Genomic DNA, 27,245 nt, shown 5'->3' on the forward strand with positions numbered 1-27,245 from the left:
AAACAACCCCTTCCTATCCTCCTGGAATGAAATGTGTCTGCAAAGCAGCAATTAGAAATCCTTTTATTGATATTCTCTCCCCGGTGTCTCTTTGATTCACAAGTCCTTGTTGCCATCGGGGGCGGAGAGGAGACTCTGTGACAGGTGTCTTGCCTGTGACCCGGGTCAATTGAGGGCTCTGATCTCCAAATGACCCTTTCCATCAGTGAATATGTACAGCGCTCAAACAGCTTGCAGATGAAGGGGCAACAGACTGGAGATGATTTATTCAGGAATTAAAGGTTCACTACCCCTCTTAAAGACTGATCCTCAACACTGTCAGCCTTCATTGCACACAATTAAAGGGGTCTGCCATTACCCCTCTCCCTTAAATGAGAACAAAAAACACCTCCCACCCCCCAATTCCTCTAACATACAGTTTGGTGCCTAAAAGAGGGGCTCATCTCATCATAACTGCTCAGAACGGCAGCAACATGACCGGGGCTCATTGTTTAGGGCTCCCATAAGTTTTCCACCTGAGGCAAAGCCAACCCTTGCCCCCCTCCCTAGGGCTGGGCAAGAGCATCTCTGTGGAGATTTTCTCACCTCTCCCAGATTTTTTCTGCAGAAGGGCTTGGCCTGGGTCGCGGTTTCTACTAAAGGAAGTTTTTCACTTAGCCCACGGGGAAGACAGTCCCGTCCTGCTCTACAATCGGACAAAAGAGCATTCCTGGCACCTGGGTACTTTTTAAAAAGGGACGCTCATGGGGAGGTTGGGTCCAAAACCATGTGGGGGCGGGGGGGAGGTTGTGTTTGAAAACACAAGGTTTGTTTTGTTTTGTTTTATTAAATCATGCCTTGAAAAACAACACGTCATGGAAAATAGTCTTTGTCTAGATTTAAACCAGCTCACAAGCCCTTGCAACATGGCATTAGTCAGAAAGCGAAACTGACTAGGAACGAATGTGTGCTGACTAGTCTGCTTCTACTATGCAAGTCCACGAAAGGGAAACACCCCACGCCCCACTTCCCTCCCCCCCCACACACAAATGCACACCAGTAAAAATTAAATGTTACAGAGGGGGGGACATAACAGTTTTCAAGTACATAAAAGGTTGTTACAAGAAGGAGGGAGAAAAATTGATCTTCTTAACCTCTGAGAATAGGACAAGAAGCAATGGGCTTAAATTGCAGCAAGGGCAGTTTAGGTTGGACATTAGGAAAAACTTCCTAAAACTCTCAGGGTGGTTAAGCACTGGAATAACTTGCCTAGGGAGGTTGTGGGAGCTCCAACATTGGGGATTGTTAAGAGCAGGTTAGACAAACACCTGTCAGGGATGGTCTAGATGATACTTAGTCCTGCCATGAATGCAGGGGTCTGGACTAGAGACCTGTCGAGGTCCCTTCCAGTCCTGTGATTCTAATCTCTAAGATCTCTAAATATAAAGGACTTGGTTCCTTTCTAGCAACTATTGTTGAACCGTTCATATCACTCAGCTCCAGCATTAACTCCTGGCCTCTCATCCGAACCTAAGGGCCTGATCCAGTGCCCATTAGGGGCAAGATTCCCCATTAACTTCATCAGGCTTTGGACTGAGACTTACATGCACATCAGTTTGAGCCACTGTGCTCAACAAGGGAATGCAGAGAGGTAGGGGCCCAATCCGGTGTGGTGCTGAGTCCCTTTATCCCCAGAAGAAGCCAAGGGGAGTTGAGGGTGCTCAGTATCACTCAGGAGGTACTCAGCACCTGATAGTTCCAGACCCAGTGGGCCTGGTCTTGCAATACCCACAGAGAACCAACTGCAGGATGGGTGCTTAAGTCTCCAACTCAAAAATGCACTTGATCACGTGCTTAACTGAAAGCCCAGGCTTAAAGTTAAGCACATATACAAGTACTTTGTCAAATCAGGGCCTTAGAGTGACTAAGTGCAAAGCTTGGGCTCTTAGCTGCTTTGTTCTTCTGGGTTATTAAAACTGAGATGATCAGTTTTACTGTTGGAGTGAAAACACTGGTTATGGAGATAAACAGCACACACTCAATCCAAAGGTTCCTTTTCTTTTATAACACAGAAAGAAATCTGCTGGCTACAGCAGCTGCTAATTATCTATTCCCAGAGCAGTAAATTTGCCAGCAGCTACCCAGCTAGTAATCCAGCAGATTATTACACCTTTCAGAGGGATCAGCCTTTTAAACATGTACTTCCTAAGCCGGCATCTTGTGTTTTATAACCAGCTGAAGACACTTGACTTCTGCAAGTGGTAAAACAAAAAGTTACGTCCTTCTGCAAACACAGAGGAGCACCAGTGACAAATTTTATACCTCTGGTAACTGGGGTTTCTTGAGCATGCCAATAAATAAGGAAAATTTGCTTTTAAAACTCTACTGGGCTGCCACGTTTGGGGCTTTGAATCACTGCATTATGACAAGTGTGGGGAAAGGAGCAGAATCTAGGCCTATCATTGCAGGTTAGGCCACCAAACTGAACTAGGCAAATGGGATACTAGCCCAGGTGTGACCACCCTCCTACAGCCATACAAGTATATGAGCCTCCATTAATTTGGTTAACTACTGGCCATTTAAAAAAAAAATGATGATCCCAGTTTGAATATTTCATACAGAGCGCAGACAGTATATTTTCAATCAAGGCAATTTAGGCCCAAAACTTAGGTTCTGCTAAAAAAAAAACCCCTCAGACCAGGATAAACATTTCTATGAACTTTTTTCAATTCCTGTGCAAGGGGAGTTGGTATGGCAACACCCATTTTTTCACATTCTCTGTGTATATATATATATCTTCCTACTGTATTTTCCACTGCATGCATCCGATGAAGTGGGTTTTAGCCCATGAAAGCTTATGCTCAAATAAATTTGTTAGTCTCTAAGGTGACACAAGTATTCGGTGTTTTTGCTGATACAGATTAACACGGCTGCCACTCTGAAACCTGACCACTCTTTGTTTCATTGCCCAAGCTGAGAGGAATAAAAGCCATAAACAAACAACCTAAATGAGGAATGAAATGAAGAGGACGCGATATGTAACAGTTTTCATTTTTAATAATCTAAAGTGTTATTTGTAATGAACACCAAAGGGATATTTATATTACACACCTATCACACACACAGAGGGCATCTCACTCCTTAACACAAGTACATCAAGCCTACATCACTCAGAACATTCTCTTCTCTGCCTACAAGAGTCCATCCTATGAAACACTAAGAGTCAAATTCTCAGCCAAATCCGCAGCGGCCAGTTTCAGAGTATATCTCTGCCGTTAGAATTTCAGAAATGCATCTACACATCTTGCATCTTCCCCACTAAAGAACCCCCAAATGCTGTACAAACCCTGTACATAGAGATTGCTTTACTCGCCACTGAAATGTAGCTACTGCTGGGGTGGAACATAAGAGTTCTAACAGCAGAAAACAGCTCTCCAGGTGTAAATGCAGCAAGCACTTTAGCTAGGCACTTTAGTTACTCCAAGTGGAATTTGGCCAAGACGCTGGGGCATCTGCAGGTGTTTCCTCATGGCATTTTATAGAAGATATTCAAGATCTGGTATTAACATAATGAGGAACTACATTTCATCTAGGAATTGGCGCCTCTAACAGCACAGATCTCCAAACACTGTGCTGGCACATTGGTTCTTAACTGACTTAGCGTGTGGTCCAACTCCCCCTGAAGTCAGTAAAAAAGACTCTCGTTGGCTCTAGTGGCCCCTACGTGGAAGATCACCGGCTGACTAAATTACTTCCTACACTGGGCTCTCACACCTAACCCGTGGTAGCTGGAGGGCTCGGCTCACAGATTATAAAATACAAATGAAACCACAAAACTCTCATGGTGTTTTGGTTCTCACCTTCCCTGCAAAATGACCGACAAATGGGTTTTGGAAAGCCACAGAGGGGACACATTTATTTTCCTTTTTAACAGAACAGGAAGTCCTCAGATCACCCACCCACAAAATCTTTCAATCACAAAGGCAGAAATCACAGAGGGTAAATAAAACCCTAGATCTGGAGCATTCCCAAATATTAAGGCTTGGTCTTATTTGCATATAAAAGGCTGAGTTACTGAATATGACAAATGCAGTACGTACATCGTACAAAAGTAACTACCAACACTGGGGGTAAATCATTGCTTTATATTCTCTATGTTCCTCTCCTTGAGCAGCTCCCTAACTTGCATACGACAACCTGACGGGCCAAGGTAACCCCCCTAGGCAAACTGAAGTGCTTAGAAAGTTGGGATGTTCCTAGGAAGGACTGTTGTGTTGGATTCCCATGCTCCATCTTGCCAGAGGGAAAACAGAAAGCGAGACAATTAAGCCCAGTGAACAGATGATCTCTAGATACACAATTTGGGCCATGTTTGCAAAGGGATCTCTCCAGCAGGCTGGTAAATGTTGAACCCACCCACCCCCCTGCAAGACGCGCAGTTGACAATCCCAACCCAGCGCAGTCACCATTTAGGCGTATGATAACAAAGAACAAACAGAAGGAAGGATTCACACATGTCTCGAGACCTTTCCCGTTTGCCTAGGAATTGACAGGGCCTTTGATTTCTGCCCATTTCTCAAGTAGCAGATGCTGCGAAAGCCTCTGGATGAGTCCCCAGAGCTATCAATAATTTCACTTTATTTGATCTCAGTTGAGGCTACCCCTGCTCGACTTTTGATCAGCAGCTCTTACAAAGCCCAGCCTTCGACACCTGGCACCACAGCCAATGGAAGCCTAGGCTAGCATGGCTATTTTCTGGAATCTCCACCATGACAGCCGGCCACGTGCACTCACCCAGACCGGGGAGAATCACGTCTACCTAACTCCTGCAATGCAGCCCAGTCATAGCCCCAGCCCCCTTTGTAAGACACCTCGCCCCTGACCTTCTCCCCTAGTCCAGTCCTGGGTGCCCCATACCCAGCTCTTCAAAGCAGCCGAGTCTTGAGCTGCAGCACCCAATCTCCCACTGGTATTCCAGTCCTGGGCTCGCTGCCCCTTCCCCAGCTCTGCAGATGCCCCTCAATTCGGACTTGCAGCACTCCTGCCATTTTCACCTCTTAGTTTCACTGCAGCAGAGGCTGCCAAACACGTCAACCTGAGTTAAGCGAGAAAATCCCGCGCACGGACCCGCACGCCCATCAGGGCTGTGATGATTAGGCCATGTAGCTTGTCAAGAGGATGTGAACCCAGAACTCAGGCTGTATTAACGTACATTGCTTTCCCCTCCACGGGTCTGGGAGAGGGACAGTGTGGAGGAGCCCACCCATACCCCCCTCCTTTACACCTGGATACCGCCTTCCAGAGGGGTTTTCTGTGGGGTCAGCGGGAAGGGAGCATGTCATGAAACAGACTCACCTCTGCACATACAGCGTCACAACTCCCAGGGTGCTGGGCCAAACCCAGGCAGGAAACAAGAAGCCCCAGACTTAGAGCTGGTTGGGAATTTTTTTACTAAAAACTTTCCCCCCCACCCTGAAAACCACCAATTGGTTGAAACCAGAATGGCTGGCAGGCCTGGGTCACTTTCGACAAGTCTCCTGACAAAGACGTGGAGGAAAGGAAGAGTCGCACAGCCTGTCTCAACCCTGTCCGAACAATCCGGTTTGGCTTTTCATTCCAAAACCACTTTCTGGTTAGAAATTTAACTTAATTTATATCTGAAAAGAGTTTCAAAAGAGGGTGAAATTGGAACAACGCGGTTTGAAAGGATCAAAACTAAATGTTTTGATTGACCCAAATCAAAAAAAATTTCAGTCTGTCGATTCACAAACATGTTACAGATTCTCACTTTTTGTCCCAATTCAGGACGGGAAAACATTTCAAAACTGGGGAAAATTCACGCAGGACAGGAAAGCCATTTCCTGCCCAGCTCTCCTCATATTCCTGTGGCAACAGGGAATTTCACGTGACTCAACGTGCAATAGACACAAAATGCTGAGAGCCCTTTGCTATTGGCCACCTTGCAGTGCCAGAGGGATCTCCCCAAAGCGAACAAGGTGAGAGGAGGCCTCACACAGCCACATTTCACCAATAAACGATATCCTAGACAGCAGCAGCAACAACAAATTCTAAGCTTGGCCTCATTCAAAGGCTGCGATGCAGCCCGGATAATCCGCACACGTGGCCCCTATACAGATTTCTTTCCAGTGGTACAAAATGGAAGCAGCTGCTGGAGCTCCCTGTTATCTATGGGTCACAATGGCAGAGGAACATCTGACTGGGATATCTGGCTCTGCGGGATGAGTCTGCTCCATGAAATAAGAGCAGGCTCCAGAGATGGGATAACTAATCTGGTGTGGAAAAGCTGTCAAGTTTGGTCAACCAATGAGGCCTTTTTGGTGTGGAGAGGGGCAACTGGATGCTTGATTGAATTAAGGGTTAAAAGCCTCTTCCTTCAGCAGTTTCTTTTATTGCTTGAAGGGAAACTGAGAGGAACTTCAGCTCCAATTCCGAGGCGCTGGGGAATAAGAAACCCTCAAAGCAAATCACCACCATGTGTGAGAGAACAGCGAGGATGGTTTCGAAGAAGCAGAAATCTGGGACGGCTTTGTGGTCAGGCATAGGGCTGTGCCCGTATTATATAGGATGGCCACCACATAGCACAAAACCAATCTCAGTTATTCTCATCAGATTGAAACGGTGCAAGCTTCTGCGGAGAAGAAAGGAGAGCGTTGTTTGCTACAATACGATTTCATATCATCAGACCTGCGTCCCCAAGCGCTTTGCAAAGTTAAACAGAAGGAGGGAGGTTAAAAGCAAAAGGGAAAGGCCGTTTTCAGCTTAGATTTGGAATGGGATGGAGAGTGGATGAGGCGGGCTCTTCTGGGTGCCAGGAACTATGCTATCAAATGCGGTGAGAGTGAGTGAAGGGATTGGAGAGAGGCTGGCACTAGAGGTGGTGAGTGAGGCAGTCTGGAGAGGGACACGGTGGGCCTGGTCAGGTGACTGGCTGTCCCACGGCTAGGAGATCTGCTAACCGTGCGGATCTACCGGGCTGCACAGCAGCAAAGAAGGTTCCGCTTCTGGGGTTTCAGACGTAAAAGGTCAATATCGAACAGATGGGGAGTCAGTGGAGGTAGGCTGAGGACAAGGGACCTTCTTTGTACCTTTGGGAAGGTATCCAGCTGCATACGGTTTATGGGAAAAGCAGTGTGTTCTAGTGAAGGGGTCGGCAACCTCTGGCACACAGCTCGCCAGGGTAAGCACCCTGGCTGGCCGGGCCGGTTTGTTTACCTGCCGCGTCCGCAGGTTCGGCTGATCGTGGCTCTCACTGGCCGCGGTTCGCCGTCCCAGGCCAATGGGGGTGGCGGGAAGCCGTGGCCAGCACATCCCTCGGCCCACGCCGCTTCCCGCTGCCCCCATTGGCCTGGGACGGCGAACCACAGCCAGTGGGAGCCGCGATCGCCCAGGTAAACAAACTGGCCCGGCCTGCCAGGGTGCTTACCCTGGCGAGCCGCGTGCCAGAGGTTGCCGACCCCTGTTCTAGTGTATAGGCAACAGACCTGGAACCAGGAGACCTGGATTCTACTCCTAGCTCTGCCGCTGACCTGCTTGGGCCAGTCACTTCCCCACTCTGTGCCTCAGTTTACCCCAATATTTTAAATGGGAATGCTTCAAGCTCCATGGCTGAATGTGTGCTACATACTGTGCTAAATATTATCACCACCCAGTGCATGATGGAGCTTGCAGAGTTCACGGGAACAAGACTCGTTAGCTGCCCAAACAAGCCTCCTGCAGAAAATTCCAGTTGTTGTTTTATTACTGTTGTTATTAACTGGTTTGCAAGACTCTGGCTTAGGTTCCAGCCCTATTTTCCTTCCTTCTTTTAAGTGGTTATTTACTAGCTGCTTTTCCCAGCGCAGTATTTCATCTGAGGCTACGCCTCCCCCACCCCAGTTTTAGTTAACATTAGAGGGTTTTCTTTTTTATAGCCTCAGATGTTTCCCATGCTATGAATTTCCCTGAGCTGGATCAGGTCTCCCATAAAGAGGGAGAGTTTAGTGTGTGCGTCAAACTGCGGCATTTCTTGTTACAAACTTTGGGGCGAACACAAGTTCAAAGGTTGGCTGCTGCACAGGAGTCATGAGCTTTACCATCAGCTGATGAAATAGTGCAGTATCACAACGCGAGTCTAGGCGATTATAAGGGAATGCTATGAAAGAACTCCTCCCAGCAGTAATAACTCTTTATAAGAATAGCTAAACGCATGTCCATGGCAGAGGATCAGTGTGAACGTGTACTGATGAAACGTGAAACACGGCTCCTGATTACTTGCGGTCATTACCTTTCCCCAGGCACTTTTTGCAAGCCTAGGGGAGTTAGGCCCTGGATCGTGGCCACATTCCAAGCCGGGTAATTACTGGAGCTGAGTGGATTCATTTGCAACCCAATTAGTCAGAGCTTCTACCACTTTCTGTGCTCACGAGCAGACTGCGAAACTCTCCGATTTATTGATAATGCAGAGAGATTTGTGAGTTTCGCTGCACTGCATGAACAGTGCACTGCAAATACTTCATAGGCCAAATCATCAGCCACTATGCCTCAGCCTCACACCACTGCAGCAACTGGCGCTACAGTGAGTCACAAGCACTGCGGAGCTGGCCATAAGACAGGTCTCTGCATAGTTGGATCAGAGTATTTTAATAAGAGAGAAAAACAAGTCTATTAATATTTCTCACGTATGTTTGGACCCTGACCCTGCGGTGTCTCGGTATGGTCAGATCTGTGAACTGAAACCAAAGCGCAGTATGGCAAAGGGGTGGAAAATATATTCCGCTATTTGAAAAGGTTTCAAGAGCCCATCAGACGAGGATATTCCCATCCTGTTTCCAACCGCCATCATTATTTGATGTAGGGCCAAAACTAATGTAATGGGGCTTCGATGTAACTATGTAATTATTCACCACCCTCGTCTCCTCTCATCGAGCTGCTGTAGCTCAGTGCTCACCGCCGAAGCGCTAAGTACAACTTTCCTTTCTCTACCCCTGTGCCTGCCTTGGGCCGTAAAGCTCAGAACAACTAACAGCGTCAACCTACGATAAACCTCATGTGCTGAGCGATGGAAAATGTATTAGCTGGTCCCAGCTACTGTCTGGCTCCAGCAGAGAGCAGACATCACGAAACCAGAAGAGCCAAGCTCTGCCCTAATCATCTCTGTCTTGAGCTGGCACCGGCCGCAGTTTCTCTTGTATCTATCCAGGAGCACCGTTCAGCACAGCACGGCTGCTGCTGGGTCATTAATTAAAACCACTCTTCGGTGGGCGCGTCTCTGGAATCAGTGGTAATACAAGGAGAGAAGTAATAAGGACTAAAGGAAAGAATGTCTTGGCCCTTGATAATTCTGTCTAGTCTTTTCATGGTGCTGGGCTGAATACGCCCGGGGCTCCAGAATTGGCAGGGGCAGTGCTGGGTGGAGGAATTCATCTTCTAGCAGGCCTGGGGGGACAAACTGAAAGGTGTGTTTGTGGTTATCCTGAGCTCCTTTTAACAGGCACAACTAGGGTGACCAGACAGCAAATGTGAAAAATCGGGACGGGTGAGGGGGTAATAGGAGCCTATATAAGAAAAAGACCCAAACATCAGGACTGTCCCTATAAAATCGGGACATCTGGTCACCCTAGGCACGACCCTGAAAGCCCTTTCCAAGGCAGAATTCCCAGAGGCTTCAACTGGAGCCCAATCGCCCCCCCGCCCCCAGTGCTCTGTAGGGGAACGCACTTCACCTCGCTGCTCGCTCAGACACATTCAGCACCAGAGTCAGTTGACTCCAACAGGAGTGGGAGGGAGAGCGGTGTGGGGCCAGAGACCCAGCCCCTCTGCTAGGGCTGAGGAGAGCCGCTCAGGCGAGGGACAGCAAAGGCGGCCTTTGCACTCACCCAACTCTGGATCGTCCCCTGGCATCATGCTAAACTCTCAGAGGTTCACACAAGGGCTAGGGACCAGTTGGATGAAGGGGGGCAGGGGGACAGCAGGAATTTGGGGTGGTGGAACAGTCTCTACAACACCGATTGTGCTGGCTTTGGGGACACGGTCCTCCCACAGCAGCTACTACGCACGCCAGGGGCTGGGCTAGTCTCCCATGGGAATTAAAGCCAGGTGCTGTTTCCAGCCAATGTGGCTTGATGTAAAATGATGCTACAATATAGCACAGAGGTTAGATTCCTGCCCTAGCACCTGACCTTGCAACCATGCTGGGATCCCCCACGTGCCTGGCATCCCCACGGCCTGCCAAAAGAAAAGCTCTGAGCCCATGGTGGCTTCTGGGCATTTGGCAGAAAGGGGATGCTGGAGTTAAGAAGCTGGGCAATTAATTCAGTAGTACTTGGACAGGGAAGTGTGCAGAACAGGTGTTTCTAGTGAGAGTGTCTAGACAACAGCAGGAGCTGATGAGGTTTGCTAGGGACAAGAAAGTGATGCAGAACTCAGCTCTTAACCCTGACTGAGCTTGGAAGGAAAAGCCTCAGAACTGGCCGCAGGGGAATCCATGAAGCCTTTCCAGGGAGTAGCCCTGTACAGGAGCCCCTGGTCCAGGAGAAGCAGGGTGGCCTGGGGTGTGTTCCAATGCCCGCAACAGCCCAGCGTTGCCACTGCAGGGAGGGTGCAAGTTAGAGCAGCCCTTAGAGCTGCTCTAATCCATGCCAGGGGCTGAACCAGGGAGCCTCTGGGTAAGAAGGCACAAGGCCCTGTCCTGGGCTCACACCCCATAGGGGTGACTTGCTCCCCACACGGCTGAAGACACTTTCAGTGTCGGCCCCGCTCCAGCAGGTTCTGCGAACACAGCGTGTTCAGTCGCTTCGTACTTCTGTTCCACGTTCGATCGGCGTGGCGAGGAAACCCACAGCAGCAGAGGAAACCCATGCCTTTGACTCACAGCCACTGTAATTCAAACCAGATCAGGAGCCGCCATCTGCCTTTTGTCAGCAGCACGAGCTGAAAGCCTGAGCCAGGCCAGCGTTCGCATTTGGCTGTAAACTCCGAATAGGGCGGCCTGCCCTACCTGGCTGCAGAGATTTCAACAGGCCGGTTTGTGATTCATGGGAAATTGCTGAGAGGATGATAATTACACATCCCCTTCATATCGCATAATCGGTTGTGGCTCTAGAAGGTGGGACTAGCCAAATGGGATCAATAGCACGTCGTAAACCTTTGCAGCAAGGATGGGGGATGGGATTGCTCCAGCTCTGAGCTGGGGAGGAGCAATGGAGTTCACAGCGGCTTTTCTATTAGGTTTGGAGGTTAGACTGCAGGAAATTCACCACCAAGTCAAATAGGGCTTCATTCACCACTGCCTTACACTGGCCCGGAGCTGGAGTAACTTCAGGAGAGTCACTCTACGAGCGTAACCAGCAGCCAGTCAGGCCCGTGTTACTGCCTTATAGGAAATGGCCTCCAACCAGGAGGGAACAATGCATCGGAGTAAAACACCTGACGGGGCAGGAATCTAAAGAGATGCTCAGTCGCTTGCAGAACAGCGCCACGAAATTCAGCGCTGCACAAGAGTCTCACAGAACCCCAAACATAGGGCTAAGTGCTACAGAAACCCCCGGCCTGGGGTGAATTTCCCCTACTCTGAGGGCAGGGTTCTGCCCAGCGCAGAGGAGACGTGTTGCAGCTGCAGCCCTCCAGGTGGGATCCTGGCTGACTCAGAGCTCTCCTGGAATAAGCACAAGCCTAAAGGATGCCACGTGCTTCCCACCCGGCTGCTTCATGGGCTGAAACGAATGGGGACAGGCAGCACCCATCCATGCCTGGTATGCGCAGCTAGTGCCCATGTAGGTACTAGGACAGTAGGACTATACTCTCCACAGGGCTTTGGGCTAGCTCCTGCAATGGTGGGTGTGGGGCACGGAGAGTGTTCTTGTATTCCCCTGTCACCCTCTCTCACACACACACACCTTGCGACAGGCAGCCAGAACACAGCCCTGGGTTCATGGAGCTCTCCCCCTCTGCTAGGAGAGTCTGTTCAGGGTACAGTTATATTCCCAAAACAGTTCAGCTAGTTACTTGGATCTTCAGTTCTAGCGGGTCAACTGCATCCTCATGCCAGGGCTGGAGAATCAGAAAGTGAAACTGACCATAAAAAGCAAAGAGAAACTGGGTGGGCGAGTGTGCTTAGCTAAGGAAACTGATCCAGACACTTGCCTCCGCTACAATAGGTGGTGTTCCTGCCGTGAGCAGAATGAGATCAGTCGATTTACTCTGTACTTACATTGGTGCAACTGAGATCAGAATCCAGCCTTGGTCCTTAGCCACCTGCCATCTGATATGGAGCAGACTGATGCTGCGTTTCCATAGAGATACAACCTGTCCACGCCCGACGCCAGGGGAAGAGGAGGGTCCTGTCTCGCTCACAGAGTGCTACTGATTAGTACCACACCAGTTTCTCACTGTCACTGAGCAGGTCACGTGAGGGCGAGTGCCGTGAATTAGGGAACTGCTCCCAGCTGGTTGAAGAATGGCTCCCAGGTGAGTTGAGGGCTTTAACCAGCTGATCTGTCCCCATTTAAAATTCTTTAAACAACTGTGCAGCACAAAAGCTTTGATTCCCAGCTAAGTTACAAGATAACAGATGTTCTCTGTGAAAGAGTATTGGAGGTCTCAGAGTATGTTAATGTCTATCCAACAGTTCCACATTCGGCTGCCCCTGGACTTTGAATCCAGACCTACGTTTTTGCCTAGATTCCCTGAAAACATAGGAACTGTTCTGCAGAGGGAGTTTTACGCTATTAAATTTTAAAAGAGGGTAACACATGCTACAAGCCCAGGCAGACTCCTGCGTCTGATTCAGAAGCCCCAGGTCCCTCCCTTAGAGTGCAGTGATCGGAGCAGTATGAATGCAGTCTGGTACAAACAGACCAAAGCCTCTAGTCATCTAATACCCAATGAAAGAATCATGGCACATTGCTGATTTTCACACTCAGTACAATTTATTTACAGAGAAGAAGTGGGGCCTAGTGCTTAGAGCTGGTTTGAATTCACAGCTCACTCACTGACACGCAGTGTGATCTTAGGCCAGTCACTTAACATAGACGTGTCAGTTTCCCCACCTTTAAAAGTGGAGCTAATGACATTTACCCACCCCAAGGGCTACTGTGAGGCTTAAGTGAGCCAGATCCTTTCCTGGTGTAAACTGATACAGCCCCTTTGACTGCAGTGGAATTACACTGACTTACACGGCGTAATCACCATCATTTATTAATTAATTAATCACATGACCCAGTGTTTGTAAAGCATGTTTAGATTTTCCAGTGAAAGATGATATAGAGGAGCAAATTATGATGGAACCAGTTTAAAAAGCACTAAGCCGGGGTAGGCAACCTATGGCACGGGTGCCGAAGACGGCATGCGAGCTGATTTTCAGTGGCACTCACACTGCCCGGGTCCTGGCGGCTCTGCATTTTAATTTAATTTTAAATGAAGCTTCTTAAGCATTTAAAAAACCTTATTTACTTTACATACAACAATAGTTTAGTTCTATATTATAGACTTATAGAAAGAGACCTTCTAAAAACATTAAAATGTATTACTGGCACGCGAAACCTTAAGTTAGAGTGAATAAATGACGATTCGGCACCCCACTTCTGAAAGGCTGCCGACCCCTGCACTAAGCCATTGCTTTAAAAAAAATCAACTTTCAGTGCCAGCAAAAGTCAAGTTCATGTACAGAACATCACACAAAGATCTTGAGAAGCTACATTCACTTAGATTGGATGTTCTCTAGGGCAGGGTCCATCTTTTTTAACTGGGTTTGTACAGCCCCTAACACAAGGGGGTTTGATACCACGATACACAGAATAATAAAGGCTATGTCTACACTAGGTTGCATTTTGAACATGCTAGCAAATGTTTTGACTAACATGATTTGAAACAGGACCCTGCACTTAGTGTAGACAGAGCAGGCAGTATTTAAAAGAGGGCTAGCAGGTCACAGTCAACCATGGCCCGGGAGGCAACCGTAACCTTTAACAAGGCAAGAGGCTGGCGTTAACAATTAGCATAATTGGTTCTTGCATCACTAGTCGGTGATTTCCACACTCATGGGTGAAGGCTCACAGGTATTAAGTGGAGCTGTTGTGAAGTCTGGCAGTTGCATTTCAAGGGCATTTGTGCAAACTCTTTTCCGGCTTGGCTTCACCTATGGTAACACCCCGGGATTTGAATTTCAGGTTCAAACTCCTCCAAAACCGCCTGGTTTCCACCTAAAACCCACAAATCAGTCCCAGCTTGTGAGCCTGAGCCACGTTTGGGGTCTGTAATAAAGTCTTTGGGTTCCATCAGGAAAATTTCCCATGTCAACTGTATGCTCTCTGGAGCAGGGACTGTGTCTTCCTATGGCTTTGTACAGCACCTAGCGCAATGGGGCCATGGTCCTGACTGGGACCTCTGACCACAAACACAGTAGAAATAATCCACGATAAACTCATGTGGAAGGGAAGTAGCAGCAGCACCCATGACTGGATCCTCACCTCCCTTCTGGAGATGTGAACGCTCAGGCTCCATAGCCGATGTGGGGCTGGATCCAAAGCCTAGGGGAGCCAATGGAAAGTGTCCCAGGCTACGTCTACACTACAGCTGGAGGAGTATAGACAGACTCGCGCCGGCTCCTCTTGACCTAGCGCATTAAAACCAGAAGTGTGGACGTCGTGGCACAGGCAAAGGCGTCAGCTCGCCGTCCTCCAAGCCCGATGGACCCCCTGGTGCAAGCTCAGGTGACTAGCCCGAGCCACCGCCCATGCAGCAATTATCTCGAGTGGCACTAGCACTAGTCTGTCTACCCAGGCTCCGAGGTGCGCTCCCAGCTGCAATGAAGACAGACCCCCATTGACTTCAGCAGGCTTCGGCTCAGGCCCTGGAAGCTGAAGGGATGACTAATTCTTCTCCAGACCTGTGTCTTGTACAGACAGAGAAGGAGAACAGCCGTGGGAGAGACGCCGATTCAGGGAGAGTCAACAATCCTTTTAAACTGCTTTCCGCAGCCACAAAGAGAGCCCCGAGCCCTTCAGGGGAATTAACCTTTCCGAGAACATTTCTGCATCCACGCCACAAATTCTTCTTCTGTTTGTAATGAAGACGGGAGTGCTAAGTGGGCTCCTTGCTTTGCCGCCAGCAGCTCCCTCTCGTCCCGCTTTAGCCAGCTATTTAAATTAGATGTTGACATCACATTCTGCAAATGAGTCCAAGCTGCAGATGGTACGTTAGAATCAAATCTCGTTTCCTCCTTTAACCCTCGCGCCAGCCCCACTCGCCATCCCGTGAGGTGAGCCGTCGTCCGTTTCAAGCGGCTTCGTTTGAGGACGATGACAGATGCGTTTCCAGATCTTTAATTTGGTTCTACTTGTCATTCTTCCTATTCATTGTGTGAATGGCTGAGGGTGGGCAGGCAGGCTGGGCCTGAAGGGGGAGAGAGAGCTCAGAAATACTCTGCTTTGCATAATTTCCATCGACTGTAAATGACATAACCGCAGGCTGGGTAGGACAGGAAATAACTGACTGGGATTCAACAGGAAAGAAAACCCCCTTGTGATAGTCACACGTCCATCTGCTAAAGGGTATCTGGGCAGCAGGCCATATGCGGACTGTCACCAATATGACCCAGGGAAAAGTATTAAGCCTTGGGGGTGAATAAGGAAGAAGAGGAGGATTCCAATACAAATCCGTGCCACGGATCACAGGTCACTTGGCATTTCTCAGCCTAACTGAATCCCTCATTAGAACAGGTCTACCTCCTGCCCCCTAGAAAATCAAGCGGCTGCATTTGAATGTTAAGTAAGTTTTCAGCATTAACACATCCATGAGTCTGTGACACACACACACAGAGATCAGAGAAGAGAAGGCAGGCTCTAAAATTTAAATAAGAAAGATGTGATATTATTTTTTTTTTTGCTTAGGGGGCTTTAGGGCTTTTCACAGACCACAGACCTATGAGGAAGCACCCAGCAAAACAGACCCAAATGCACAGGTTCCGTAGCCCTGAAGTCAGGGGGTGTTTGCCTTTGGAAAGCAGTACGAAAACTGAGTAAAGGCTGCAGGACTTGGCCACACATTGGCGAGTGCTGATTTGGCCGTATAATCTGAGCTCAGCGGAACTCTGATGGTAGCCGACCTGACAACCCTCGTGCCAGATTTAATAGCCAGCAGGTGAGTGGTGTCATCTGCATCATTAGCGCTTGGCTTGGGGGGGCCGGGGGACCTGACACCGAGCCCCGGCATGGTTCTGAGTAAGGAGCAGATGTCTTGCATGTGAACAGCATGAAGAGCAGAAGGCCATCTTGCCCCTGCAGGTGTGGTTGGAGGCAGCAGCAATTAGGATGTTCCATTGCTCAAGGAGGGGGCCGGGAGAGAGAGGAAAACCATGGCTCTGGTCTCAGCTGTGCAAAACCTAGGGGTCTCGGAGGATAAATCCACTAGTGCATTTAGAACAGGGAGACAAGCTCATCCGTGTTTGCAAACCTCCCCGGATCCTGTCGCCAGCTCCATGCTGGAGGCGGGAGTGAAGTGACCCTGTCTTCCCTTTTCCCTGAGATTCCTTTTGACAGGACTCAAGTTACTGATTCCTGGGACACTGCCCACTTGGCCCTGGGTGGAACGTGCTGCCTGTTGTAGTGTCTCCCCCGGCTCCGGGTCCTCTTGGTCGCACACGCTGTATCAGCCCGTCCAGGATAACAGGTTGACGAGACAGCAGCTCCAGGTACCGAGCTGAGCTCCCAGAGAGCCTGTCCTGCACTGTGGCCACACAGGAGGACACGGGGATTTGGCTCTGCTTCCCATAGGCAACCCACGTCCTCCTGGCACTGGGTGTGTCTGAAGAGACTTGGAAAGGGAGTTAGCAAGAAAACGAAGCAGACGTGACCAAGCCTGCACCCTCCTGAGGCACCAGCCTCCTGGGCAATGGGGCTCTCCAGACGAAGTGAGATGCTGGACAAAGAAGGCTGAAAACCCTCGTTCCGACAGCCAGCAATGACTCAGGGAGGTCACTGGAAGCTCGTTCTGCTCGCTTTGCTAGGGGATGGCTGGGGGCGAGGGGACCCCACAGAACTGTGTGCAGAGCCCCTCTCCGTGGCTGCTCTTCTCCAGGCCAGGGCTGTCAGGGGAGGCAATAACACTGCTTTAAAAGGAGAAATTTTGCCTAGCAGGAGGAGCCAGCGTTCCTGGTTCTAGTCCCGGCACAGTCATGTCCTGGCTGTGTGACCATAAGTAATTCCCTTAACTTCCATTTCCTCGTTGCTGAAGGGGGCTTAACCACACTCCCCAGGGTTGTGCAGAATGGGAGGGGTTGTGTGGACTTGAGTCTGTAGAAGATGTAACCCCCGAGGAATTCAAAATTCTCAGTGTCCCAGGACACAACAGAGCCCCACATAACACTCCGGCCCATCGAGGCCTCCACTTAGCAGCTGGGGATGAATTAAACCACTGAAGCATCCAATGCACTGGAAGGACCAAATCGGGCCCATATCCTATTTTGCAAATTCTTAAAAATGACCCACGTGATAAGAATGCCCCTGGTAATTGAGGCTGGACTTGCCTGTTAATGAGATAAGAACAGTGCTTTAAAGCAAAACACTTTTTGGTGGTGTTAATCCCCTTGCCTGGGATTAATACCACCGAAAACTTGGTTCACTTGGCATTGTTTATGCTGTGTTTCCTTTAGTGAAAGCACACTGGTCAGCTTCACTTTCCGGGCTTGATTCTACCTCACTTATCCTGGTGCAGCTCTCCTGACCCCCAGAGTCACAGCAGCACTCTACCACCACAGCCGCACTGCAAAGAGGCCTGGGTAAGGGAGCTGGACACAGCTCACCCGAGGACATACCCACCCCTAGCTTGGCACCTACTTGTCCTGAGATGCGTGCTTGTGTGTGGACAAGGGGAGTGTCGGGCACTGTCACGCTCTGGACACATGTGGAGTCAGCCATCTAGATCTACCCTCTGTGAGATGAGACTCAGGCGCCTGGTTTTTCATCACTTTCAGCTTCTCAGGCCCTAGCACAATGCCCTTGGGCTTCATTTTCCAAGACTGCCGGGGAAGTTTTGAATTTAAAAAGTCTCTTTTCATTGCCACCCTGTGTAACCCCTGGTCTAGATTCCTTTCCGCGCCTCCTCCTAACCACTCAGAAACAACAGCTTGCCTGGGACCAGGCATCTCAAGGTCTGACACCAGGCACATGTGGCTGAATCGATGTTCTAAGGCACACCGGGGCTTCTGGGAGTTAGGGAAGAGAATCTCCCTTTGTCTCCTCTGCCCCTTGGCCACGAAAGCTGGGTTTTTTGCAGGCACCTCCCCATGGCAAGGCTTTCTGTGAGATGGAAATGGCATCACATTTCCCACAAAAATGGAAAAATTCCCATCTGCGTCAAATTTGCAGTTTTGCCTGGGGGAAGATAAGGAACAAATTTCAGTCTCTTTACCATAAAAAACAACAAAAAAAATCTCATTTGCAGGCAGAAGGCACAATAACATTCCACCTGGGGCCACAGTGGTGACGCAGTCACATGGACAAAAAACGGCTGGTTTCAGAGTCTTATGCTTTCCCCAGCTTACCAGGCAGCAGCAACAGTACCACCCAGCACCAGGCCTGCAACAACGGGCTCGCACGGGAGCTGCTGTAAAGGGAGATGAGAAAACGCCAGCGAGCACCCTCATGTATTTCCAAGGCAGATTATTGCTGATGTGTGGTTGCCACATGGTTATTTTTCTAGACAACCTGTCCAGCTATTCCCATACCATTGTACTATAGAAGACCATTGCACTTCAGTATTAGCTGATAAAAACTTCCCTGCAGACAGAGAATGCTAAATGGTCAGAAATCTGTCCAGATCGAGCTCATGAACTTAATACAACTTCCTGCACTATCATGATTTTTTGGACGCCTCCGAACACGCATGTGTCTCTTTCAGGGATGTCAGAGGTCATCTCGCCCACTGTCCCTGAAGCCCTAAAATCAGACCCAGCTGGCCCCCACATGAAGCCCATACAATGCAGAAGGGAGCAGGCTTGACACATCCACGCATTCACAAAGCCATTCCTCTGATTCCCGCACAGAGAAACAGAGCAGAGACGCTCGGTAGCTTTTGTCAGATCTGGGGCATGTTTCCATATCTGGCACCATTCTGGCCACAGTGGCTCCAGCTAAGTCAGAGTCATTTGCTGCTAACAACTCCCAAAGCTTCTATTAGACAATCCTTTTTCAAAGGCCATGGCTCTCCAGGTCGGTTTTTATGGATTCCACATTTCTGCAGAGGGTAGTTTTCCAGTTAATTAATGTCTCTTGGTTGCTTGGAAGTGGTCAATGGAGGAAAATAATCTGTCTCTCTCCCCCCTGCCCCTCATCCCCACTCCCATGCATCCGTGCACCCTGCCACTCACCCACTCTTATGCGGGAGTCTTCACTTCCTGTCCTAAATTTGTGCTGTGTTGCCCTGAGCTGTTAGACACTGTCACTTTTATAAACATATTTAACAAGTCAGGGGGCAGGAAATTGTTTCATACAGGGCTTATTAAAAACACTAAGCTTCCCTATGATAGTGGTGGTGGTTTTTTTGTCAGCATGACACCCCAATACACGCTCCTACGGTGGACTCCCTGCATCAGTTTAAACCATGACTTGCAGAGCACAGCACATCCACACTAGGCATTTACATCAGCTGCACTGGTGCAAAAAAACAAATCAATAGTGTAGACGTGGCCTCAGCTTATTAAATGTTTAGGGGAAGATTTTCCAAAGTGCCTAAAAGATTTAGGAGCACAAGTCAGCAGGACATATGCTCCTAAATACACTAGGCACTTTTGGCATTTCACTCAGCTGGGAGGATGACATCAAGTTTTGCTTCTGGTCAGTTTCACTTTCAAGCTCTCAGACACCAGCAATGTTTGACCTGCAAATGCAGCAGAATGGGGATTGTTCCAGTTCCAATTAAAATATAATTCACTGAAATTTTAAACATAAACCCACAAAAACCTTTCTATTGAACTGAACTCCCTTTTTCCAGAACCGAAATCCACCAGGCAATGGCCCTTTAAACAGCTGCCACACTGCACCCCAGAGAGTGACTGCATTTCAGTAGCAGATGAGTAGTTTCTTTGGTTTAAGGGGATGATCCAGCACCTTTTGAATAGTTTTTATTTACTTCAATGGGCTTTAGATCAGTCCCTCACGGCTTTGAAGCTCTTCAGGGTGAGTGTACTATGGAAACACACGGTACTGTGATTATTAAATCACGTCTCAAAGCTTCTCTCTGCAGCTGCCCTGAACTTGCTAAGTCAGGATGGGAAACTGACCATCTCAGCCAGGACCACCCAGCTTCTTCTGGGGCTTGGTGAGCAGCCCCCTGGCATGTCAGAAATAATTCTAGGAAACTTTCCATGTGCTCTCCTTTGGCTTATTTCCTTTGGCAGCTGGTTACAATAGAAAACAGTCGATGGACATGCCGCAAGCCACTGACCCTCCTGCTAGAAAAGAAAAAGCGGAGGAGGGAGAGAAAGGACAGAGAAGCACCTGCTTTCCAGAGGACTTAGTGTGGTTTGTCCTTCCTTCTGCCCAGATCTTAAGCACCAACAAGTAATTACAGCCTGGCCAGACACAGCAAGGATTTGAAAGGACCCCAAAGCCCCGATGCTACAGTTCTCCCCCCTGTGAACTCTGGGCCGAGCCTCTCCATGTAATATTAGCCTTTGAGGAAACTCAGTGGCTATGCTTCCCCCAAACCACCTTCTTCAGAAGGAAATCATCAAACGGCCGTCGGCATCAAAGCACGTTCCAGCCACATGTCGTTAGTGGGGATTCAAACAAACGGTCATCAGTCTATCTGCCTGGCATCTGGAATGAGGGCTAGGAAAAGGGAATGGGGGAACAGGAGCTGGCCAGTTCTAGCCAACGTTCTGAGCACGATATAAAACAGCAAGGACCAACATCCAACAAACTGAACCTTCCCGAGCTCTCTCCACAACCAGCTCTCTCACGTCATCCCTTGCAGGCTTGGAAGGACAATTCGGCCGCGCAGTAAGGCCTGGTGGGCAATGCTCCTTAGCTTTGGTGAAGCTAGTCCCACCGGCAAGGAGCCCTTAACAAGAACATCCGGACTCCAGTTCCCTCGCTGGCTGGCACAGCCGCTCCATCTCCATGGATTTATAGAGAGGCAACATGATATGATGTACAGACACATCATGGGAAACTAGCTTATCCCAATTACAATTGCCTACACCACATTTATGCTACTGGGTTTCCACTGTGGCCATCTCCTAATTGAGAGGGGTGGGATGAGGAGCTCTACCCGAAACCCTGCCTGAATCTCTCTTCACTTGGTCTCCACATATAATACCATCTCCATTGAGATCAAAGGAAGTATAAGACCACCCAAAAGTTATGGAATGGACATGCTGCTGGACTTGATGGTATTCCACCTGAGCTGCTCAAAAGGTGCTCACTATTCCAAGGCATCAGCCTGCATCCGCTGTTCTTAAGAGCATGGGCATCAGGCAGAGTACAAGCAGAACAGAAAGATGGTATCATAGTGTCCCTGAACAAGGGCAAAGGATCTCAAACTGTGTGTGGCAACTACAGGTCAATCTTGACGGGGTAACAAGCCTTGTGGATGGAGGGAAGTGGTAGACATGGTATATCTTGACTTTAGTAAAGCTTTTGATACTGTCTCGCATGACCTTCTCATAAATAAACTAGGGAAATGCAACCTAGATGGAGCTACTATAAGGTGGGTGCAAAACTGGTTGGAAAACCATTCCCAGAGAGTAGTTTTCAGTGGTTCACAGTCAGGCTGGAAGGGCATAATGAGTGGGGTCCTGCAGGGATTGGTTCTGGGTCCAGTTCTGTTCAATATCTTCAGCAGTGATTTCGATAATGGTACAGAGAGTACACTTATAAAGTTGGCAGATGATACCAAGCTGGGAGGGGTTGCAAGTGCTTTGGATGATAGGATTAAAATTCAAAATGATCTGGACAAACTGGAAAAATGGTCTGAAGTAAATAGGATGAAATTCATTAAGGACAAAAGCAAAGTGCTCCACTTAGGAAGGATCAGTTACTCACATAAAAAATGGGAAATGACTGCCTAGGAAGAAGTACTGAGGAAAGCGACCTTGGGGACAAAGTGGACCACAAGCTAAATATGTAAGACAGTTGCAAAAAAAGCAAACATCATTCTGGGATGTATTAGCAGGAGTGTTGTAAGAAAGACAAGAGAAGTAATTCTTCCGCTCTACTCTGCCTTGAATAGGCCTCAACTGGAGTATTGTGTCCAGTTCTTGGTGCCACATTTCAGGAAAGATGTGGACAAATTGGAGAAAGTCCAGAGAAGGGCAACAGAAATGATTAAAGGTCTAGAAAACACGACCTGTGAGGGCAGATTGAAAAAATTGGGTTTGTTTAGTCTGGAAAAGAGAAGACTGAGGGGGGATATAACAGTTTTCAAGTAGAGAAAAGGTTGTTACAAGGAGGAGGAAGAAAATTTGTTCTTAACCTCTGAGGATAGGACAAGAAGCTTAAATAGCAGCAAGGGAGGTTTAGTTTGGACATTAGGAAAAACTTCCTGTCAGGGTGGTTAAGCACTGGAATAAATTGCCTAGGGAGGTTGTGGAAGCTCCATCACTGGAGATTTTTAAGAGCAGGTTGGACAAACACCTGTCAGGGATGGTCTAGATAATACTTAGCCCTGCCATGAGTGCAGGGGACTGGACTAGATGACCTGTCGAGGTCCCTTCCAGTCCTATGGTTCATTGTAATCAGCCCCCAGAGATGTCTTTTCTCATGTTCTGCTTGGTAAGATGCAGCCACTGTTTAACAGACACTGACATCTACAGCAATCAGGTTTCACTGTTGGGCGGTCAACAATGGACGTTCTCACTCCCCAGCTTTTGGCTGAGCCACATTGAGAATTTAACCACCTGTTTCATGTGGCAAATACCAACATAAAAGCAGCTTCTGAGCCAGTCAACAGGCCAGCCCTCTGGCTCACACTTAAAGGAGCTGGAGTCCCACAATCTTTGCTAAATTGATGCGCAACCTTCACATCAGTACCAGTGCAAGTGTGCTTGTCGATTCACAGCTTTTGCTGCATTTCTACACAGCCTCAGGTGTGCGGCAGGGCTGTATTTCCTCCCTAGTGCTATTCTCTTGAGCCATTGACTGGATATCAGGACTTGCCGCTCCACATGTCAGAATCAAGGTTGGTCAACAAGTGTTTACCGACCAAGACTGTGCCAACAACACTGCCTCGCTTGTGAAGAAGTAAGAGAATTTCAGACCTGTCCTCCAAGGTCTCCAAGACACTGCCTATGCTCTGGGATTGAATGTCTCCGGGCAGAAGACCAAGGTCCAGAACCTTGGAGCTGGGCTACCAGAATCCTGGGTGCAGGTAGAGTCAAGTACCGTGAAGAACACTGACAAGTTCACCTACCTAGGCTGAAAGCAGAGTTCAGATGGTCACAGCAAACCAGACGTTGGACAATGAATAGGTCTCGCCCACTCCTGTAGAAAGGCCATGTCTCACTTACGGACACAAAAATGTCTTTGCACAGAGACAACGTTCAGGATCTCCTGAACCTCTGTACGACCTGCCTTGCTATATGGTTCAGAAGCAGAGTTCGGGTGGCTAGAGGTGTTGTCAGAGCGGTACCGGTGTGGTGCTCTGCTGTCTCCTTGTTGATATCACTCTGTGTGCTGCCCCAGCTCTGCAGAAGCTGACACAGCATGTTTTGACCACAGAGTCCAGTAAGATGCAAAGCCACATCGACACAATTGCAGTTGGATGCATTCTTATACACAGGTACAAACAAACAACTCTATCCATCACTGTCCTTTTATTATCTATGAAATGTTTCAGTATAGTGTGTTCTAGTGCTGTGTTTATGCTAGGTGAATGCAGCATCAGCCCTGTCTATTACTTTAGTTCAGGCCTCAGGCCTCATACTGGGCCTTTATCAGGGCCTGCACTTACTACAAGAGGCATTCCACATATGCTGTCAGCATCAAATCCTGAGCGTAATGTGGTTTGACTTTGTGCAAAATGTCACAATCTCATAGAAATCTGGTTTCCTTCAATCGCTTATTATATTCAAAAGCGGCGTTGCATGCTCTTCGGCCACGCTGTCAGGATGGACAAAAACAGCCCAGCACACCATGCTTTCAAACTCTCCAATTGACACATCAAAGGGTGCCCGCACTGACCCTACCTGGCTCTAGCTACGGGGTCAGCCCAGAGATTTGTGGATTTGCAGGATTGAGCCAGATCTGGGAGCTTCACTACACAATGCCTGGTGCGACACCATCAACTGGGGCACTCTGACTGGTGCAACAGTCCTCAGGGGACAATGTGTGTTGATGATGAATGTGATCAGGACACAAGGCACAGAGCGTGTTTCATCTGCCGCACAGCTGCTCCTCCCGCCTCACCAGCACAACTGCTGCTCCAAACTAGCTCCTCCCATTAGGGACAGCAACAGAGCTCCGCCTCCTGAAAGGCCCAATATCTTATCTCAGGATAAGCCATTCAAGAGAAGCAAAGCAGAGGCATAAAAAGGGCCAGGTGTCCCCTCCTCCTTCCAGGGCTGGTCGGGGCAGCTCACCTGGGGTGAAAGTTCTCCAGTCAAGAATAACTCTCTATCCCAAAACAGTAACAGCAAAACACCCACCAACTCATTTCCCTGGAAATCTGGACATGGCGCTATTTCAAAGTCCCAGTCTGAGGGTTTCAGAGAAAAAGAAAACATCAAAGAAATAGGAATTCAAAGCATCCAGTATTTGTTCCCAAGTTCTTGTGTGTCAACCCATATATTCCAGGCAATGTCTTAAGCCTTTGGAAGTCGGAAGCCAGCAGAGCGGCTAAGGTTAAAGCACAGAGTGCTGTCCGAAGTAGAAAGTTGCTATTCATTTTGTCCCCACCCAGGAGAGAAGTAAATCTTGCATGGCATTTTCCACCAATGCAGCGATGATATTTAACATATTTAATTTAATTTGTGCTGTTTACGGTCATCAGCTTTTAGAGTCTGCTTAGAAGAAAATATAATTACTTTAATTTCTACGTTTGAAACACTTTTCAAAGGCCATCAGCATTTGGGCAGCTTCCACCTTTTCTTGCGTAGCTAATTAATGGTCCCACTTTTTATTTTGGGATGACTCCGCATTTTCTGCAAAGAGGAAATGTATGTGGGAGATTAACCGACCAGTCACTTTGTCTTATGAAATGGCCAGAAAGAAGAGCACCTCCCAAAGGTGTTCCCAACTGATGTATTACTATTTATGTGTACTGCACTAGGTGCTGAACAGGCACAGAACAAAAGGACGGTCCCTGGCCCCAAAGAGTTTACAATCTAAGATGTAAACAAAAAGCCAGATTTGCAAACCTCTCTTGCACTGGTGAGCATTCACTCACACAAGTCACCCTGAAGTCAATGGAACTAGTCCTGTGAGTAACTACTCACCAGTATGAGAAAGGGTGGCAGTCTGGCTCAAACGCAGGAGGTGATGGGCATGATCTAATACTAGAGAGGCAGATCAGCCGGATACAGGACCACACCAGAACATCCGTTCTCAGCCACCCCATGTCCTGGAAGTATGAAATCAGGACCTGGAACGGAATTTTCCACATGACTCCTGTCTTGGTAATGGGCCAGACCACAACACTGGATCCCAAGTACATTCAGACTTTGCAGTTGTTCCAAATGCAGAGCGGGGTTTGAATTTTCCAGGTTTGAGCCATCTCTAAACATTGGATCTCTGCACAGGATCTCCCAGAATCTCTGTGCAAGTCTCCTTAGCCTCTAAAAAAAAACCCTTCAGGATCTAATTAAAAGACAGTGAAGGACAAACTGATTCCAGCCGTGACTATACCCAAGCAAAACCTTTTCTTCAGGTTCAAATAGTCAGGTTAATTTTTTGTCTTTTCTTATTTGTCATGTTTGCTGCAGGCTCTGCCCACCAGATTCCACCTGGGCGTGTTCACTGGCTGTCCTTTGCGAGAGAGCCTGTTAGCTGAAGTTTCAAGCGGAAGTCTGCAGACTCAAGGCAGTGGTGGTGCCAGAGAGGGGGGAGGAGGTTGTGTCAGAAAAGCAGCTGAACTTCGGAGGGTCTTCAGAACCACAAGCCTGAAGGTCCTGAGGTTCCTCCATTGCTACTAAAAGCCCAGGCACATAAATAAGATTTGGGTGTTGTTGGGGTTTGGGTTTTTTTGTTTGTTGTTTTTTGCGCTTTAATGCCCGATATCATAGAATTTTAACTGGATGATTCCACTACCCTCCTTCCCCTAAACCTCATGTGCCAGCAACATCTTCAGTCCATCTTCCTTAGTGCCAATGAAATTACACCATGGTTGAATTTGGCCCCTGATGTAAAATTGCTCACAAGGTCCATTAATTGCCATCATTTCAATATCAGGATGGAGACCTACTCTGCTTTTACTAGGGAGGTGGCTCCTGAGAAGTCAGAGACTCCTGTGTTAATCCTGAGACCACCAAGGAACTGGAAAGAAATGTTTGTCTGCCCTCAAGAATCACTTACTCTTTTAAGTGGGAGACTCACTCCATAAATGCTGGGGATTAGTACTGAGTATTTAATGCAAAAGCAACGAGGCCCCCAAGGAACCGGATACTTCGACTTGGAAGGATTAAATTTAAATCGGTAAACATCAATTTCACCATCCTCACACAAGCAGACAAAAAAATATTTCCATTGATAGTAATCAAAATGTACAGAGAGGCAAAGTAAGAAAAATGCTTTTATGAGAACTTAATACAGTTTGATTTAAAGGTATTTACTTGGTATATTTTGACATGTGATATTGACAATTTGTGTTTTAGTGGTTACCAAGCTTTAACTTTTTGAATCTCAACATCTTCTGACATCAGGGCTGGCTCCAGGCACCAGCGCAGGAAGCAGGAGCTTGGGGTGGCCAATGGAAAGGGGTGGCATGTCCAGGTCTTTGGTGGCAATTCAGCGGTGGGTCCCTCAGTCCCTCTCGGAGGGAAGGACCAGCCGCCAAATTGCCACCGAAGAATGAAGCGGTGCAGTAGAGCCGCTGCCGAAGTGCTGCCGATCGCGGCTTTATCTTTTTTTTTTCCTTTGCCACACGGGGTGGCAAAAAAGCTGGAGCCGGCCCTGACTGACATTCATTATTGTCTGTTTCCCCCCATAACTTCCTGCAATAGTGAACATTTTAAATCAATAAAAAATTTTAAGAAATCCTTTAACACAAGCACCTATATTATCCATCAAAATGATAAAAACAATTGAATTCTACCAAGCCTGTGTATACTGTACACA

General features: G+C 48.2%; 1 protein-coding gene across 1 annotated transcript in view; it reads right to left on the reverse strand.

Annotated features, from left to right (window-relative positions):
* The window catches only part of HS3ST6 (heparan sulfate-glucosamine 3-sulfotransferase 6), a 107,404-nt gene that overhangs the window by 37,611 nt on the left and 42,548 nt on the right, over nt 1-27,245 (reverse strand). The window lies entirely within an intron of this gene.

The sequence above is a fragment of the Mauremys reevesii genome, linkage group 10 (assembly GCF_016161935.1).
Source record: "Mauremys reevesii isolate NIE-2019 linkage group 10, ASM1616193v1, whole genome shotgun sequence".
Lineage (NCBI taxonomy): Eukaryota > Metazoa > Chordata > Testudines > Geoemydidae > Mauremys > Mauremys reevesii.